The sequence below is a fragment of the Patella vulgata genome, chromosome 5 (assembly GCF_932274485.2).
Source record: "Patella vulgata chromosome 5, xgPatVulg1.2, whole genome shotgun sequence".
Classification (NCBI taxonomy): domain Eukaryota; kingdom Metazoa; phylum Mollusca; class Gastropoda; family Patellidae; genus Patella; species Patella vulgata.
The window spans coordinates 62,319,694-62,338,556 of NC_065883.2; the positions used below are offsets into that span (position 1 = coordinate 62,319,694).

The 18,863-nt window shown below is 37.0% G+C and overlaps 1 long non-coding RNA gene across 1 annotated transcript; it reads right to left on the bottom strand.

The window, feature by feature from the left end:
• Window positions 1-535: 535 nt before the first annotated feature.
• Window positions 536-8,098, bottom strand: LOC126821011 (uncharacterized). Its single transcript, XR_008788261.1, has 2 exons — window positions 769-8,098; window positions 536-729 (listed from the first exon to the last, which is right to left on the bottom strand). It is a non-coding gene; the product is annotated as an uncharacterized LOC126821011 (long non-coding RNA).
• Between the last annotated feature and the right edge of the window lie 10,765 nt (window positions 8,099-18,863).

Sequence of the window (18,863 nt, forward strand, 5' to 3'; positions counted from 1 at the left end):
AGTACAGTAGCCCCCCCCCCCTAATTCTAATGATCCATTTGTGTTTATATTTAAAAAAGCTGAGATAAGGGATGGCGTATAGTTGTTCGTATGGGACGAAAAACAGCTCTTGTGTGCACATTATTTTGTTTAATTGGCTTACACGTAAAAGAGTCCCTTGGCAATTGGAACTCAAAGTAAGAGTAGCAGCGTCGCTGTCTGGGCAAAATGTATCTGATAGTACACTGTATGGCGTATGCCCATCTTCATTAGCTCATCCCGTGCCCTAAAATAGGATGTTAATCTCACTTCATTTCACATTTATCACGGTGAACCAACCAAAAATTTCGAAAATCATAAGACCAATATATTCTTTAACCCTCCACTAAATATCCAGTGCATGATTTACCCATAGACTTGGCAGACTCTCTAAGTCCTCAAGACCTTGGGGACAAAGATAACTTTTTTGGACACTGTCATCAGCCTTTCTTACACACACACACCCGTTATTTTAAGTGGGCCGCTCCGGCACTGTAATAATTACACGAGATATAGATATATTTTACTTGTTTATTACCTTTGGCAAAAATAACATTATACAAATACAGAATAAGTATACAACACACACAAATTATTCTATATACAATAAGAAGAGGTGATTTACTTATATAATTTCTATGTCAATCCGATTTAAAGCTACGCTACAGAAATAATAAAATCCCCGAACAGCCAATGTAAATAACCCCCAAACTGAAGATTATACAATCCTTGAAAAACCGTCTTCTAAACGAATTCCTTTTTTAAAGTATCTTCTGTCAGGGGTGGACAAGGTAGCTCTGTTCCGTCCGACCAACCGGTTTTGATGGGCCCTCGGACCCATTTTGGTGTAGAATATACGTGACGAGAAAATTAGCTTGCTTAAAGTATCTTGAGCCAGTGGCTGACAAGGTAGCTCTGGGCCCTCGAACCAACTAGTTTCCTTGGACCCCCATAGCTGTTTAGAATACATGACATGACGAGAAAATGAAACTAGCTTGATTCACCTTCCGGTATCCCACTCACATATCATTTTTCTCCTTGGATTTAAGCCATTATACTTTTTTCCAGTGGATACGGAGATGAATTTTATTTATTTTGAAATATAATATGAAATATGTCTCAAAAGAATTTCCAATCGGAGCCGATGAGCCTTGGGACCACACCCGACGGTCCGAGGCCCAGTCCACACCTCTCTTCAGCTACCCGATGAAATAAAGATTTGTAAAACTAATAAATAAAAGTTAACACGACCAAACTATACGTTAATGCATGCCCGCAAAACTCAATACTAAATTAAATACGGCGCCGACAATACATCATAAATATATCCCTATACAGTTAAAACCCTTAAAAAAAATTATTATGAAATATACATAACCACAATCACCTCTATTTTTGGGCTTATTCAAGAATATTTCAATTAAAGATACTACCCATGGTAAAAAAAATTCACGCGGAAGCCTGCTGATATGTGCAAAAAAAAGGCTATATTTCGCATTTTATGGTACAGCTAGTCTGTGACAGCACGGAGAACATTTTCAGACGTTGAGCAACTTTAAGTTCATGTTAGGTTGCCATGGAAACCAATTTTGAAGTATGACCCATTATATAATTCAAATTTTAACAATTTATTGTTTAAATAACCTTAAACTAACAGTTTATTAATACATAATGTGTTATTTATATTTTCAACGCTATTTACAAGATTTGCCATATTATTTGATTACCATAGCAACGGTATTTGCAAAATCCATATCTTTGGGGTATTTTCCTACTACAAACTAACATATTTATGTTTTATGTAAATGGTAATAGAGTTTTTGTTTTAAAAATTATTCAAAAATATATGTAGCCATTCATTATTCAGTTTCCATAGCATCAGAGCTAATTACAATTTTACATATTTTTTATTTTTAAAATATGCATGGACCGTCTAAGTAAGCTGCCCCAGAATAAAAAATCGATTTATTAAGCATTGTCATATAACTAGATTTGAATTATCTAAACGTTTTCATGTATAAGCCCCGTCCTAATTTAAAGATAGGTTGCCAGGCAACGAAACACACGCCCACAGCAACTAAATCGTGCGGGCAGTCAACAAGGGTTGTCGCATATTTTTACTTTTTTCGGTAATGAAACATTTATAATACACTAAAATCTGATTAAGAGCAACAACTCACGAAGTAATTATCAGAAAACTATTAGAATTTGTTTGGTTTTTATAAAGTTCTGTCCCATGTTAACATTTTGTATGCAAAGCTTTTAATATCATGGATTTAACTGTTCAAGTCATAAAAATTCATTGAAAATCAATATACTTGTTCGTCTCAAGATCTTTAACTCTGTGTATCAATCTGAAGTCAATCGGATTATAACTTTAGCCTTTAGAGCATCACAAGATTTTGCAAAGTGATCAAGGGCCATAACTTTGGCAGTAATTATCGAAAATCAATAGGAATCTTCATCTCATGACCTCAAACACTGTGTATAAATTTAAACTCAATCGGATATTAACTTTAGCCTCTAGAGCATCCACAAGATTTTTTGAAGTGATCAAGGGCCATAACTCTGGCAGTAATTATCGGAAATCGCTGAAAATCAATAGGATTCTTCGTCTCATGACCTTAAACACTGTGTATAAATTGAAAGTCAATCGGATATTAACTTTGGCCTCTAGAGCGTCCACAAGATTTTTCAAAGTGATCAAGGGCCATAACTCTGGCAGCAAATATTGGAAATCGCTGAAAATCAATAGGCTTCTTCGTCTCATGACCTTAAACACTGTGTATAAATTTAACGTCAATCGAATATTAACTTTCGCTTCTAGAGCATCCACAAGATTTTTTGAAGTGATCAAGGGCCATAACTCTGGTAGTAATTATCAGAAATCGCTGAAAACCAATAGGCTTCATCATCTTATGACCTTAAACACTGTGTATAAATTTAATTTCAATCGGATGTTAACTTTAGCCTCTAGAGCATCCACAAGATTTTTTGAAGTGATCAAGGGCCATAACTCTGGAAGTAATTATCGGAAATCGTTGAAAATCAACAGGCTTCTTCGTCTCATGACCTTAAACACTGTGTATAAATTTAAAGTCAATCGGATATTAACTTTGGCCTTTAGAGCGTCCACAAGATTTTTTGAAGTGATCAAGGGCCATACCTCTGGCAGTAATTATCGGAAATCGTTGAAAATCAATAGGCTTCTTCGTCTCATGACCTCAAACACTGTGTATAAATTTAAGGTCAATTGGATATTAACTTTGGCCTCTAGAGCGTCCACAAGATTTTTCAAAGTGATCAAGGGCCATAACTCTGGCAGTAATTATCGGAAATCGCTGAAAATCAATAGGCTTCTTCGTCTCAAGACCTTAAACACTGTGTATAAATTGTGGACGCCGGACCGACGGACCGACGGACGGACGGACGGACCAACGGGGGCGACGACAATACGACCACATTTCAATGTGGGCGTATAAAAACAGAAACATTTAATCACAAATATTTTAAGTTACAAAATAAAATTCACAAATATTGCACACAAAAATAGACAAGAGTTAGAAATGTATACTGATGCAAATTAGTAATTGATTTTTTTTTTTTTTTTTTTTTTTTTGCTCCTGTCTCATTTGTATTTCAGTCAGATTTTTTAAAAACCGCCGAACTACCTATTGATCACGTGCGTCGAGTAAAGAATCAAAATCTAGACACAGCTGTCGTTAGTAAACAACAGTTATATTTTGACAATTCTAATTAAAATTCTGTGAAGACAATCTCGATTGAAATATGTCGCATATTGACTGCGGATCTGTAACGTGGACTCCCGGTTGGATTGAACTGGATGAAATTAATATATATGTTGCTAAATATTTCGCAAGGGCAGCGGCGTAACGCATACTCGTTTAGAAATTCGTTTGTGTAGGGAACTTTAGCGTGCACTTCTAGTTGGGATGGATATATTGTTTATGAATAAGATGCACAAAATTAAACATGTTTAGTAAATTTAAAAATGCAAAACCTTGATATACCATATTTTTACGCTATTTGAGAACGAAGGGCGGCCATTTTGTCTGTCAGTTTTGGGCCGATTCTCACGAAATTCGAACTTAACCGTCCTTAGGGTGTAACGGTGTTATAATAATACGTTTTTTTAAATCGGATAAAAATTATGACCTCTATAGGGTCCACAAGCTAAAAACACGATTTTTCGTACAATCGGGGGCCATAATTCAGGAAGTTACGGTCCGATATGCGGGAATATCGAGAGGAACCATGATCTTTGGGTTATAAACTTACATTTCAAGTTTCAAAAACATCGGATAAAAATTATGACCTCTATAGGGTCCACAACCTTGATATACCATATTTTTACCCTATTTGAGAACGAGGGACGGCCATTTTGTCTGTCAGTTTTGGGCCGATTTTCACGAAATTCGAACTCAGTCGTCCTTAGGGTGTAACGGTGATATAATAATACGTTTTTTTAAATCGGATAAAAATTATGACCTCTATAGGGTCCACAAGCTAAAAACGCAACTTTTCGTACAATCAGGGGCCATAATTCAGGAAGTTACGGTCCGATATGCCCTAATATCGAAAGGACCCGAGATCTTTGGGATATAAACATACATTTCAAGTTTCAACAAAATCGGATAAAAATTGTGACCTCTATAGGGTCCACAACCTTGATATATCATATTTTTACGCTATTTGAGAACGAGGGGCGGCCATTTTGTCTGTCAGTTTTGGGCCGATTTTCACGAAATTCGAACTCAGTCGCCCTTAGGGTGTAACGGTGATATAATAATACGTTTTTTTAAATCGGATAAAAATTATGACCTCAATAGGGTCCACAAGCTAAAAACGCAATTTTTCGTACAATCAGGGGCCATAATTCAGGAAGTTACGGTCCGATATGCGCGAATATCGAAAGGACCCGAGATCTTTGGGATATAAACATACATTTCAAGTTTCAACAAAATCGGATAAAAATTGTGACCTCTATAGGGCCCACAACCTTGATATACCATATTTTTACGCTATTTGAGAACGAACGGCGGCCATTTTGTCTGTCAGTTTTGGGCCGATTTTCACGAAATTCGAACTCAACCGTCCTTAGGGTTTAACGGTGATATAATAATATGTTTTTTTAAATCGGATAAAAATTATGACCTCTATAGGGTCCACAAGCTAAAAACGCGATTTTTCGTACAACCAGGGGCCATAATTCAGGAAGTTATGTTCAGATATGCGCGAATATCGAAAGGAACCGAGATCTTTGGGTTATAATCATACATTTCAAGTTTAAAATAAATCGGATAAAAATTGTGACCTCTAGCTAAAAACGTGATTTTTCGTACAATCAGGGGCCATAATCCATGAAGTTACAGTCCGATACATGCCAATATCGAAAGGAACCGAGATCTTAGGGTGATAAACCTATATTTTAAGTTTCATTGAAATCGGATAAAAATTGTGACCTGTAGATTGTTCACAAACAATTGTGGACGGACGTCCGGACGGACAGGGGCGACGACAATATACGTCCACATGAAAATGTGGGCGTATAAAAACGGGGTTGTTATGTTTCAAAGTCTTGACCAATCAAATTGCTTATAGGTACTTAGCGGAAAATGCTCATTATCGAACTTAGTCAAGGTATTGATGTAATGCAGTGGTTCTCAACCAGTGTGCCCCGGAACACGGGTGTGCCGCGAGATCTTCCTAAGTGTGCCGCGAAATTTTGAACGGCACACTAAGAAAATTTCTCACTAAAGAAGCCAGCTATTTGACTGATGAAATGCGAAACACTGCAATAAAGTAAGTTTATAGCTGTGTTTTTCTTTATTTAGTTTAAGTCATTCTACGTGCCTATGACTAGTCTTTGTCTAAGACTGTATGCCGTCTATGAGTTGCCATGTTTGTTTTTTTTGCAAAATTCAAATACTTTTCATATATATTTAGCCAGGTGTGCCGCTATATCTTCATGTGTTCCAAGGTGTGCCGTTGGCTAAAAAATGTTGAGAACCACTGATTTAATGAAACTATACATCATGTTTCATCACTTAACTTAATTAGAACTAAAGTTATCGCATCCCAGAGCATCAACAAATAAAATTGCTTATCTCTACTTACCATAAGCAGAAAAAGTTCACCTTCGAACTCCATCAAGGCATCCACCTCATAAACACCTACACCAAGTTTGAACACTCTAGCTCAATTAGAAGGAAAGTTATTGTGTCCCAAAAAGTGTTACGGACATAAATACAGACAGGCAGACCCATTTTAATAGTCCCCTGCTTTCTTCGAATGTATAATGTATAAAATTAAAAGCTTCTGACCAGTAACGATGGGTACTATACAGAAACTAATCAATATTTAAAAAAAATCTAATTAAGAAAAATTCATCAGTGAAATTGACATCGATTAAATTCTTTCATTTATTCAAAAATAGAGGTCAATCTGGTTCAATTCACAAGCAAGACTGGACAGGCAACAAATAACCGATTAGCAAAATTTATAATTTACACAATGAAAAGATACATAAATTCACTAAAAAAAATGCGTGATAATTTACGGGATTTGATATTTTTCCCGGTTCAAATACGACAAAGACGTCCCTAGATGACTTGGAACAGCGTCTATGGAAGTGACAAAGAAAACCGATTAGCTGAAAGAGCAGGCACGACTCCGCTGTCCTAGCAAAACAAACATAATTTGTATGTTTCATATAATTTAGCGTTTACCCCCAACTAACATTGTTCTTAAATTAGTAACTAACTGTTATTTAATATTCCCCACCATATATTGGATCTTTAATCTAACCCATTTGCAATATGCCAGGCAAAGCAATTACGCCTACATATTTCACACTGCTTTAATTTACAAAAATGGCCTGAATGGTTTTACTGTGGAGATAATATCTGTATGCTTTTATTTAGCACAACTTTAATCCTTTTATCTTTCAGGGGCATTTAGTGAATGCGAATTTGCGATATATAATAACAGACAGCTTTATGGATAACACTCACTAGGTTTATTAACTGCAATGTTTCAATGAGGATAGAGCATACTTTCCCCATTATCAAGCTTGATAACGGTGAGTGTACCTTCAAACGGTGAGAGGACCCTCATCGACACGGTGAGAGTACCCTCACCGAAACGCTGCAGTTAATAAACCTTGTGAATGTTATCCATAAACTGTCTATTACTAAGTTTAATTTTTGTTGACGACTAGACGCACATTCCTAAAGCAGTGGTTACGAGGATTACCAGAAGCTCGTAATGCTTATTTACCATTGCTACAGGAATAGACTATACGGTGATGCAGGACAGCGGATTCTGTGTGTACTTCTTAAAAACAATAAAAGTAAAATGTTAATGAGTATGATTTCAATTATAAAATGATATATTTTGTTGGTAACATTTTGTTTTAACCTATGTGACCCTGCAATAGAAATATCTGCTCGCGAGATGTCCTTCATGTATGTTTCCATTCTTGTGGCATTTCAGTCGTGTTTACCATTTTAAGGTCATAACAAACTATTTTTCCATTCTGTGTTGCTCATGTAATTTCTACAAAGTAGACAGTTTTTGACAACATCAAACACCGTGACATATAAATCCTATAAACAAATTTTCAATAACAATACTGTTTATATTAGATTAAATAGGTCGTATGCATTTTGTAGAATTCTCCTAAAATTTCTTTATACGAAACAAACTAAAAACCAAAAAAGAAAACCAGAATAGGTTGTTTCATTCCAGATTTCTGAATAATAAAGCTAGTCTTAATATCCTAGAAAATAAAGTTGCTTTCAAAGAAATATGTTTCAATATAAAAAAAAGTGCTGTCAATCTTATGGAGGAAGCAGACGGATAGGCATGTACGTAAACTTCAGTAGGCTACGATTTGTTGTATATTTTGTTCAATAAATTATTCAGAATTAACCACATCAATCCATGAAATCTTTCTTGTTTACCAACAATCCTTGACCATCAGCCGTCAAAACAACATACGACGTCTGTTACGATTAAGTCTTTAGAGCAGACGATTTCTAATCAAGGGTCAAGTCACCGTCATTCAACGCTACTCTGTCGGCGAACATAATAAGGATTCCTCTGGGGTTCTCCGGCGGACACTGCAAATAGAATAAGAAAAAATATTATGTCTTCTTACACTTAAAACTGATTTTGTTGGCAAATCATTCTGAAAATTTTGCACCGTTGTTGAAAAGGGGTTGGTTTAGTGTTAGATCTACGCGCAAGCCTATAAGGCCTACTTTAATCGTACACCTCTTTACAAACTAAAAGTCGTTTAGTTTTCAAGATGAATTCGACATTAAATGAAAACTATTTTCCCCGATGGCTATTCCAACTCGTTGCAATATGGTAATGTATTTAAACGGCTTAAAATAACAATTATTAATTTGAAAACCAAACCACGTCTAGTCTTGACATAGAGTTAACAATTTGTTTGGGTTTTTCAAAAACTTATCTGGGTCATCGCCCCAAAGAAATTTGGAAAAAAGGAACACTGTAGATGCTACCCCCCCCCCCCCCCCCACACACACACACACACACGCATTCCCCAATGAATCCGCACCTGTCATTTTTGTTGGACAGGTACTCATGTTTCGCAAATTTGCCCTCGTTTCCGCTCTCTGGGTAAGTGTGTCTTGTAAAGATGTTATGTCTTCTTACTTATCCACAAAAAATCCCTGATTATTGTCTGAAAATATTGTTTGTCTCGAAATACTCTGTCAGTTTCGCCACCAACCTCCTCCCCGTGAAAGAATTGCCGAACATAAAAACAACAGATATACATTGTCCGTGAATTTTACAGCACAGATGAGATCCCCCCCCCCCCCCGTTGCTCCGATCTAGTTACGGCCCTGGGAGTGTGCTGTCTGGTAGTCTGTCTGGAATGTTTTGTGTAAAACCAACGTTCCTAGAAATAATTCACGTTTCAACGGACATTCTTTTAAATTATTGATGCCAAAGGGGCTCTGTGAGTAGTTGGTACAGAAAGGTAGGAAGTTAAACCCATTTCATTTTCATTTCCAACGAATTATAAACACATTCCTTTAAAATACCATTTGCACGGTTTCTTAGCGGCTTTGGTTTAACTCATCTAAATTGTAAATCGAGGAAGAACGTCTATTTTGTTTTTGCTTCCGTGCCACCGTTTACTAAGACCGATGTATCCCGTCTTAAACCTGACATTGACCGATCAGGTGTACAATTTGAAATACCGAATCTTAAAGCGTTGTGTAATTTTCTAATGGATTTTAAATAGCTGCCAGAGAAATTGGCCGTTAGGTAGAACTAATACTATTCACGATACCAAATATTTCCCTTGTTGTTGACGATCTTCGGTAATGCCCTCAATTGTTTTGGCGGCTGTAACTATGAGATATAGAAAAGGGGTTCCAAGTGCGTAAAAGGCATGGATATTGAAAGTGACAGACGTAAAATATCTCATTAATATTATAACCAGACGCATGCTACAATTCTCCCGAATACTATATTTATATAAATAAGTCTTGGCAGGATTATAAACCATTGTCTGGGGGGTCAATTAATCATACAACATAAACAGGAATTTTACTCAGTTAGATTACCATAACTACGAAATCTGCGACAACGGAATTTGGTAAATATGTATTATGTAAGATTTGGAGAGAGAGAGAGAGAGAGGGAGGGGGGGTCAGGTCCACTCGACCCAAACTAGGTAATTTCGGGACTAACATGATACAGCGAGCACGACCCCCCCCCCCAACCCCAGTACAGGAAATATGATAATGACGGAAAATTTCAATTTTGAGGCAGAATTTGCAATATTGGCGTATTATGATATTTTGATATGAACATTATAAAAAATTTGAAGGAAGAAATACGACGTTAGAGGACCTATAATAATTTAGGAGAATAATGAAAAAGTTCTGAATCGGGTTAGAGTGCGATATGTTTGAATTTTGAAGATTATCACGCCCGGTGCGGGCTTGAATCAATCTCATCACCATCATGAATTTGACTTGAAAAATTTCAAAAAAAATTACTTCCCGGTGACACTTTGTCCTGTAACATTATGCACCGCAACAATTTGCTGTAACATCTTGTCCTGTCACATTTTTTTCATTTTGCCCTGGATTCAGTTCTTCCATTCTGATTAGTCATTTTCGATTATAGGCTAAGGGTCAAAACATACCAATTATATACTATTCAAAAAAGTAGGGGATATTTGATTTTTAAGTGTTATTAAAGTCACCTAATGAAACTGACGAAGAAACAAATGACAAAATGAAATGAAGTTCACATTCATCGATTTATTCCAAATGATCGTTAGACTAAGTAAGGCACAGACTGACCATTATAAGGGTAAAATGATACCCGGGGTCAAACAGCAAAGTTACCACAGCATCACAACCAAGTCAGTAACGGGTAAATCCTCCTCTGTTTGCCAAACAAGCATTGATCCGACGTGTCATACTCCTAATGAGACGTCTAAGGTCATTTTGGTCCAGATTGTCCCATTCCTGTTGCAACGCAGCAGCAAGTTCTTGGACATTGGCAGGACGTTGTTGACGTTGACGTAACCTCTGTCCAAGTATGTCCCCGACATGCTCGATGGGGGAGAGGTCGGGACTCAGTGCTGGCCAAGGTAATGTGGTGATGTTCTGTTGTTGGAGGTAACCTGTAACGATCCTGGCCCTGTGACATCTTGCGTTGTCATCCTGGAAGATGAAACGGCGGCCATGACGTCGTGCGAACGGCACAACATGGACTGCCAAGATGTTGTCCCGGTAGTACTGGCCTGTAACACGCCCTGCAACAACATGTAAAGCCGTTCTTCCAGCAACAGTGATGCCTCCCCACACCATAACAGAACCACCCCCAAATCGATCATGTCTGATGACGTTAACGTCTTGGAAGCGCTCGTTTCGACGACGCCACACCCTCCTACGTCTGTCCAAAAAATCAACAGTGAACCTTGACTCATCTGAAAACATCACATTGCTCCAGCGTCGATTATCCCAGTGTTGACGATCCCTACACCAACGACGTCTTGCCTGAATGTGATGATCTCTCAAACAAGGGATCACGCGAGGACGTCGAGCGCGAAGGTGACCCCTATGCAGTCGATTCCGAATCGTCTGGCCACTCACTCTCACACCAGTGTCTGTTTGAAGACGAGCGCTGATCTGATTTGCTGTGATGACACGATTTCTCAAGGCCAAGGTACGGATAAATCGATCCTGGGCTTGAGTTGTCGCCCTTGGTCGACCTGAGCGTGGTCTGTCCTGTACAGATTGTGTATCACGGTATCTGGACCATAGCCTGCTTATGACAGACTGAGAAACATTCATCGTCCGCGCCACAACCGCCTGTGTTGTGCCGATCTGTAGCATGCCAAGGGCACGTAACCTTTCATTTTGGGTAAGCCGACGCATATCAAAATTTGTTTTCTGGTCACTAAAACAATTAAACTGATGTTTCCACCCTGGAATTCAATGCCACAATGACTGTAACATTCAAAGTCAGAGTCGTGCAAATCTTGGGTTGGACCCCCATGATGATCCCAAGCATCACCTGCATTCCATGCGGTAGCTATTGGTGCGTTTGGGCGTCACATGTAACTGGAAATGTTTCTTCTGTTAGGTTCTATAGTGACTTTATTCGTAGTCATTTGCATATTTTAGTATTATGCCCCCAAAATCAAATATCCCCTACTTTTTTTGAATAGTATATATTCTATCCGACTGCAGCGCACTCTATGCCGAGTCCCAGTCAGGTGTAATTCATACTTGTTTAATGTTCTTTAATTGCACCTTGTACGTGCACGAATAGATGAGTTATTTATCGGGTTTAATCGGCGATTATTTGTCGGGTTTTATAATGTCCACATACAAAGATGACAAAAATCGTCGACATTTTTATCTTAAGAGTGAAATTAATGAATTAAATGGGGTTTAACGTCCTATTTTTCTGCACCTTATAAGTATTTTTTTTTAATCTGATGTCAACTTCGTTTCGTCTTATTTCTTTTGGGCTGTCAAAAAAAAAAATAAAATAAAATAAAAAATATAAAAAAAAATTAATATTTTTTAAATAATCTAAAATTCTGTTTATACTTACATGCTAATTGGACGAAATTCATTCCCCATATTATACTCCACACCCATCCTACTATCAATAAAAATGAGATCATTTGTAGTAAGGCTGCCAATAGATTTAATGCCCACGCCTTCACTGGGTGACCGAGTCTTGTTGGACAACCACATAAAGTTGTCCAGGAAGCAATTAAAGTACCTACAAAATAGATAAAACAAAAATAACGAAAATTCATTTCATTCAAACTAAGTGGTGTATCTCAAAATGAAATGATTTAGAGTGATCATACAGTCGTTAGGGTCACCTGGAAAGAATCTGTGGTTAAATCTAAGGAGTCAATACCCTGACTTTTAATCCGACAAGCAGCCTTAAATCGTAATAAGATTACCGTGGGCATATGGGTCCGGTTTCTCCAAAAAATCTGTTTCGTGTTTCGCCGACATAGTTGAGGTAGGAACCGGACCTAAGTGAATGTAACTAATATGAAAAAAGACAGAAACACCACTTTACCATACTAAATATAGCATCGGTTAATGAACTGATAATGCTCGTTCGAGAATTTAAAAAAAAGAAGAAATCCAAATTTTCTTTTAGATATCACGTGAGTCTTGCACCGCGTGACAAATAATAAACATTTTATTCACTGACTGGATTTTTCTAGAAGTTCTGGTAGTACGTCTTTATAGAAGCTATCATTGAACGGTTCGGCTATTATTGTAATATAAAGCAATTAGTCCCTTATTCCACCTTGATTCCCCGGATTTCCGATACCAATAATTATAATTCTCCATTATACGATGTCTTAAAAGCCCCAAGACACAAAATGCACAAACCACCGAACCTATTCCAGTTATGTTTCCATGACAACGCGACATCGAGATGTTTTGTCAGAAAATCAAAAGATAGCTGAAAGTTGTGAAGTTGTAAGGGACGCAGGTTTCAAGAAGGAATTTTACATCACAAGCGTTATATCTAATCTAGTGTAAAACTCTTCAAACGTTTTATTCATATCCTCTCAAACCAATTCAACATCATATATAGCTAGAAATTCTATTAACAATATCATACTGACGCCTTATCTTGGTAATCTGGAATTACAGACTCAAGTTACGAAACTAGTTAACAAAAATACAACTTGAACATATTACTTCCGGGTACCTTAGCTAATAAAACTTGAAGGACCATTGTTTAAAAGTTGTGTACCTTTAAAGTACATATAGAAATATGCTACACAAGCTATTTGAACATATATAGTAGGCTACACATAAAAATACAATCTGTTTCACAGAGAATTACGAGTCTAGTAATATCTCTATCAAAGATGACTGCCTTAACACGTGCCGCCACAGCACGCGGTGTCAATTATTGGCTGAATGGCGCGTGCATTGTTTACATAAGACGTTACTGCTACGGGCGGAATGCTGCCTTTTAGTCATTTTAATACCCATTTACACTAAATAGGAAATAATTTTTACCTACAAATACACCAAACGCCTTTATTTATTTTTCCAATACATAAAAAAATGTTTTAGAATTTAATTTGTCGCAGGAAAATTTTTTAATATTTCTGGCTCATTATGTCGCATCGCTGTCATCCTTATTAGTGATTGTAGCGGCCTAGCGAAAATTCACTGCTGATCAGTGTGATAAAAATATTTGATTGTGAAGCCCTAAGCAGTAGCCTGCAATTTAGCTTATGTCTAAAAATGCTGATTTTATTTAAAATATTCAATGTCTTTTCGAATATTCGCTCCTTTTCCATTGGTAGTGTTGGGTACATATTTAGATTTCCAGAAAAGCAACATAGTTTCCGTTATTATTTTCAAATATTAGTTCGATACTAACAAACGGCTTAACATTTCGAATAACCTTGAATAAGTATTCGAATACAGATATTCGAATGTTTGTCTGAGCACTAAATTGTCTTATATTTTATATACAATGTACAGTTGATGTCTAGAAGTATAGGCAAATAAACAAAAAAATATAGCAGGTAATAGCATGCAATTACTATAAAGCATCGGGGTGCCAAACTTTAATTCGAATGCCAAGAACCATCTACAGTGATCCGCCATGTGGATCTGACACGAGAAAACATTCATCATGCAGGAGAACACATCCATTATACCTACTTATTTATTTTGATATGGAATGGATAGTTTTGCGTACTTTGTCATAAAATAATGACAGATATACTTTTAAAAGAATAATTTATTCCAGACAGAGTATCGATGAAAACACTCGAGAGATAGAATTCACATTTGACATTATGTTAGCTGATTTGCGGTACAAGAACAGCTGTAATTGATTGGTTGTTTTCTAATACTCTAGCATAATATGATAAATACAAGGCTCCTTCTTCCACGGATTGCACGCCAGTCCAATATGACATTTTAAACGATACAAGTGTACGCCATAGCTTACTTGAATTATAAAACCGAAATGTTGAGTGCAACAACTTTGAATTTTGAAAAAAAATTGCCGCACGTATGTTTTGGTGGGGTTTTTATTTGGCAAGGAAATGGGCGGAACGTTGCGAAGTCTCCGGAAAAGTCGATATGTACCAGGACAAAAATCAAGAATGCAAATAGGTGCTGTTTCCTGCCAGGCCCTCTGCCCTGCACCACTGACAAGGGGAATTCCTTGAGCCAGGGCCTTACACATAAGCCACCAATGAATCTAAAATATCTGCCACAAAAAGTGGTACCGGATGTTTTAGAAAGAGCCAGTCTGTATCCTGTCCCGTGTAGGCCCATCACTATCAATAGCAAACTATAGTTTAAACTGCTAAAGTAGAAATATGTGCACTTTTTTAATAAATGAAGATAATCAGATTTGTAATACAGAAATAAATTCTTATTTGTAAACAGCAGGCCGAGACAGTAATATTTGATAATTAAGGTAATTAATCTGCGTGAAGCTATTACACGCCTACAATTCTTATAGAAGAGAATGGAATGAGAAACAGACCAAAATGTCAGGACAAAGGTGTAAAGCGTATTTTTGTCATCTTCCTAAAACCAACGTTTTCTGATGCTCCTCATTTAAAGCCTTGTATTGGTGAGATAATATTTTGTTTTAACCACTGCGGGGGGGTTGGATGGCCGTATGGTTAGGACGTGTGCGCTGTATCCTAAGGTCTGTCATTGAGTCAACTGGCCTGGTTTCGATTCCCCGGTTGTACGTGACAAGGAGTAGGATCGCCTGTCCATCCTCGTGGGGTTTCTCCGGGTCCTCCGGTTACCCTCCACTGCTAAAGACCCCTACGCGCAAGCGAATTATTGAAATAAAATTGATCCATATGTTAGTCTCGAAATGACCTTTTTGTGCAGATTAATGAAATGGTCTGTATTCAAGTTAATCTGCCCCAAACGGGTTTGAGAGATAGTTCAACGCCGGTGGTAGGTATAGACATTGATCCCACTAGCTGGTATGATTTGAACGCGTTCTGATCGAGCATTGTCAGCCTCAAAGACAGCATTTGGGCATAAACATATATAGTCATATTGCAACAAATGTGGGACCCAAGCGCAGAACAGAAAACATATTAATACCGACTTCTGTCAGTAGGAAATGAAATGGGGTTTAACGTCTTACTGTTCTGCTTCGACTGGGCTAATGAAGACCGTCTGTCAGTAGACGAGGTCCATGTTCGATGAAGGATTATGACCTTAACCATTATTCAGATGTTCTAATCTTGCACCAGCAGGATATAAATAGAGAGAACAAAAATGTGTAATTTCTGTTGCTGTTTGTAAGATAAAGTGAGTGAAGAATCTGTATAATGAACCAATATCTATGATAAACCACGACATGTCTTGATCTACCGTCTCATCCACAATTACTTTTACTTCGTCTTTTATATTGATTCTTTAATGTGACCTTTAGTGCGTCAATATAAAAAAAAAGATATCTCTAAAAACATCGATTAACAAACTTCGACATATACGTAAACATCCTACGAAACTATCTCTCGAAAATTAAATGATAGCTTTAGCGGGTCTCCTAGTTCAGAATGACGTATACTGTGTATCTAACACGATTTGTAAAAACCTTATTCAGTACTATATTTATGAGAACAAGATCGACGTTTTAGCTAGGAATGTCAAAGAAAAATCTCAAACATATTAACAGTACATCGTAGAAGAACTTTTAATTATATCCGAAATAAGCTATTCATTAATCATGAACTCAAGAAAAAATAATCCATAAAAAAACATCAGTATATCTTTGCCTGAAACCTGTAATTTACATGATCATTCCAGTTTACTGTTTATAATGTAGATTTTCTATTGGTTAAAGAATGAAAGGAAATCTAACGTATATAGTCGGGTTACTAGCCCCAGATCCGTGACCATTTCTTGGGGAACAAGGTTTGACGATGGTTTCTGATAAAAGGGACCCTAGTGAAGATATTTGTAGTTTGCTAGTTGCCACCTCTGAAATCTACAGGCTAACTCCAGGAGAGGCGAAAATCCAAGATGGCGGCCCAGGATGATCTGAAATTGACCTTGACAAACATTGGTGGCGAAATGATTCGAGTAATATATCATTTTATATTTTATCAATACCAACAGCAATATATACGTGTGGTATGTCGTTTCGGGGGTGTGGGGGTGGGGGCGAGAAACGCGGATATACCATTTCCAAGCTGATAGAACTAATATGAAAGGAGATAACATACAGACCTATGTAATAATAACAACCATAAATTGTTCCAGACATCCATGAATCTTATCCTACATATATTCAGCTATCACAATACGTTATAATGCAATATGTAATAAAGTATTCCGCAGTGCGACTCTCAAATCTCAGATTGAGAAGTATTGTTATTTTGTGAGTTATCGACTGAGAAGTTGTTTTAAACACTTAGAGCATCGGGTGTGTATCATGTAGATAAACACTTCCTAGTCACTATTTTCCCGTCATTCCAAATAGGCGATGGTGGATTCTGGAGTCTGTAATGCAGCATGATAGTTAGCTCTTTTAACCTTTTGCATAAAACTATCTAGTGACACACGGGTGGTGTATACTTCGAAGTCACTAAATAGATGTTTTTCTAATAATAGTGAGCGCATTAGAATTGGGGCATTCATTGTCTTTTAAAAGTGTATAGGCACTCAAGTCTCAACACATTTAAGGGTCAAATAGAAGATATTTTATACAAAATCTCCTACCTTTTCATAATGGCTGAATTGATTTTTCTGAAATATGGCAAGGATCACCCTAAGCTGATAAAGATAAGAGTTTGTCTTAAAGTAATTGGAGAATTTTAATAACTATTATTTGCATGAATGTTACTTATCAAATGATGTTGCTCGATCCCATAGTTTTGGTGAAACACCTACTTGATAGAGCAAATTTCGACTCCCCCAATCCCTTTAATGGGTTTAAACAAAATTCAATAAGTATGTTGATTAAACATGCATTATGCAAGAGTTAAATCTTCCTATTGCATGTCTTAATTTAGGCTTCAGATATAAAAATATTAATTAGACCTTTATTTACATGACAAGCTCAAAATCAACTCTGTAGATCCTCGGATGGCTTGGATACAGCTTGAATTTAAACAACCGTCCATTTAAAATGGTGATGAAAGGCCTACCAAGCGGGGGTACCATAGCCATTGAGACTGTTACTTGATAATCGAGAATATGTGGGTGGAGTTATCGTCTGTCAATGAAACGATCGGCAATTCTCGTAGACGGTGCGGACACAGTTGATGCCTATTTCTAGTACAAATTTCCAACAGTGACAACTCCGTTCAGAATAAAGTAATTTGACTGAAATTTTCAATGTTTTCTTTTTTTTATCATCTATTTTTGAATTATTATAGCAAGAATGGCCAACTTTTTATAAAACTCTTAACTAATGTATCTTTAAGCGATGCTTGTCCAGGAATTTTCAACTGGGCAGGAAATGTACCAGAGGCGTGCAATTGGAGTGGGGAGGGGGGTGATTCGGTGATTCTTCTAAACGTCATGATGGATTGTAGAAAAATTTTCATGACCTATTGCCAGGATTATAGACGCTTGTATTGAAAAGAAATTAGTATTGAAATATTTAAAGTCAAAATGTTTCGTTAAGAGCTGCTCCTGCATAATCCTGGCAATAGGTTCTGAATTTAGCTGCAGTTTTAGGAACATCAATGTCTAAATATGTCCTTTCACGGTGCCAATGTCGGCGGCGTGCAGAGGTTTGATGATGGCGGGGTCTTTATTTGCCCAGAGCGCCAATCTAATACTCAAGTATAGGGTCTACTACTGAGAAATGTGAGAAAAGAAGCATGTCATATATATAGGTAAAATCGGATGAAATAAACCTTTTACAACAAAGATAGCAGCGATAATTTAAAATTTCAAATAACTTAATTTTGATTTCACTCTTTGATTGGATTCTACATGAAATTAATGTCTGGAACATGAACGGATCTGGACAAGCACCACCCAATCAACATACCTCCAAATTTTGTTGAAACCCATTAAAGGGTTTACGAGAAGAACAAAATTATATGCAATCAAGGTGCTTTTGCACCAAACTCTATCGGATGGAGCAAATTTATTAGACTAAATCTCAACAACCGCAAACTGAGTAACATTTATGCCACTATTTATCAAAATTCTTCAACTGCTTTCAAACTAACTCTAAATTTATCATCTTAGGATGATCCTTACCGCAAAAGATCAAAAGAGCTAACTATCAATCCTACATTATGCTACATTACA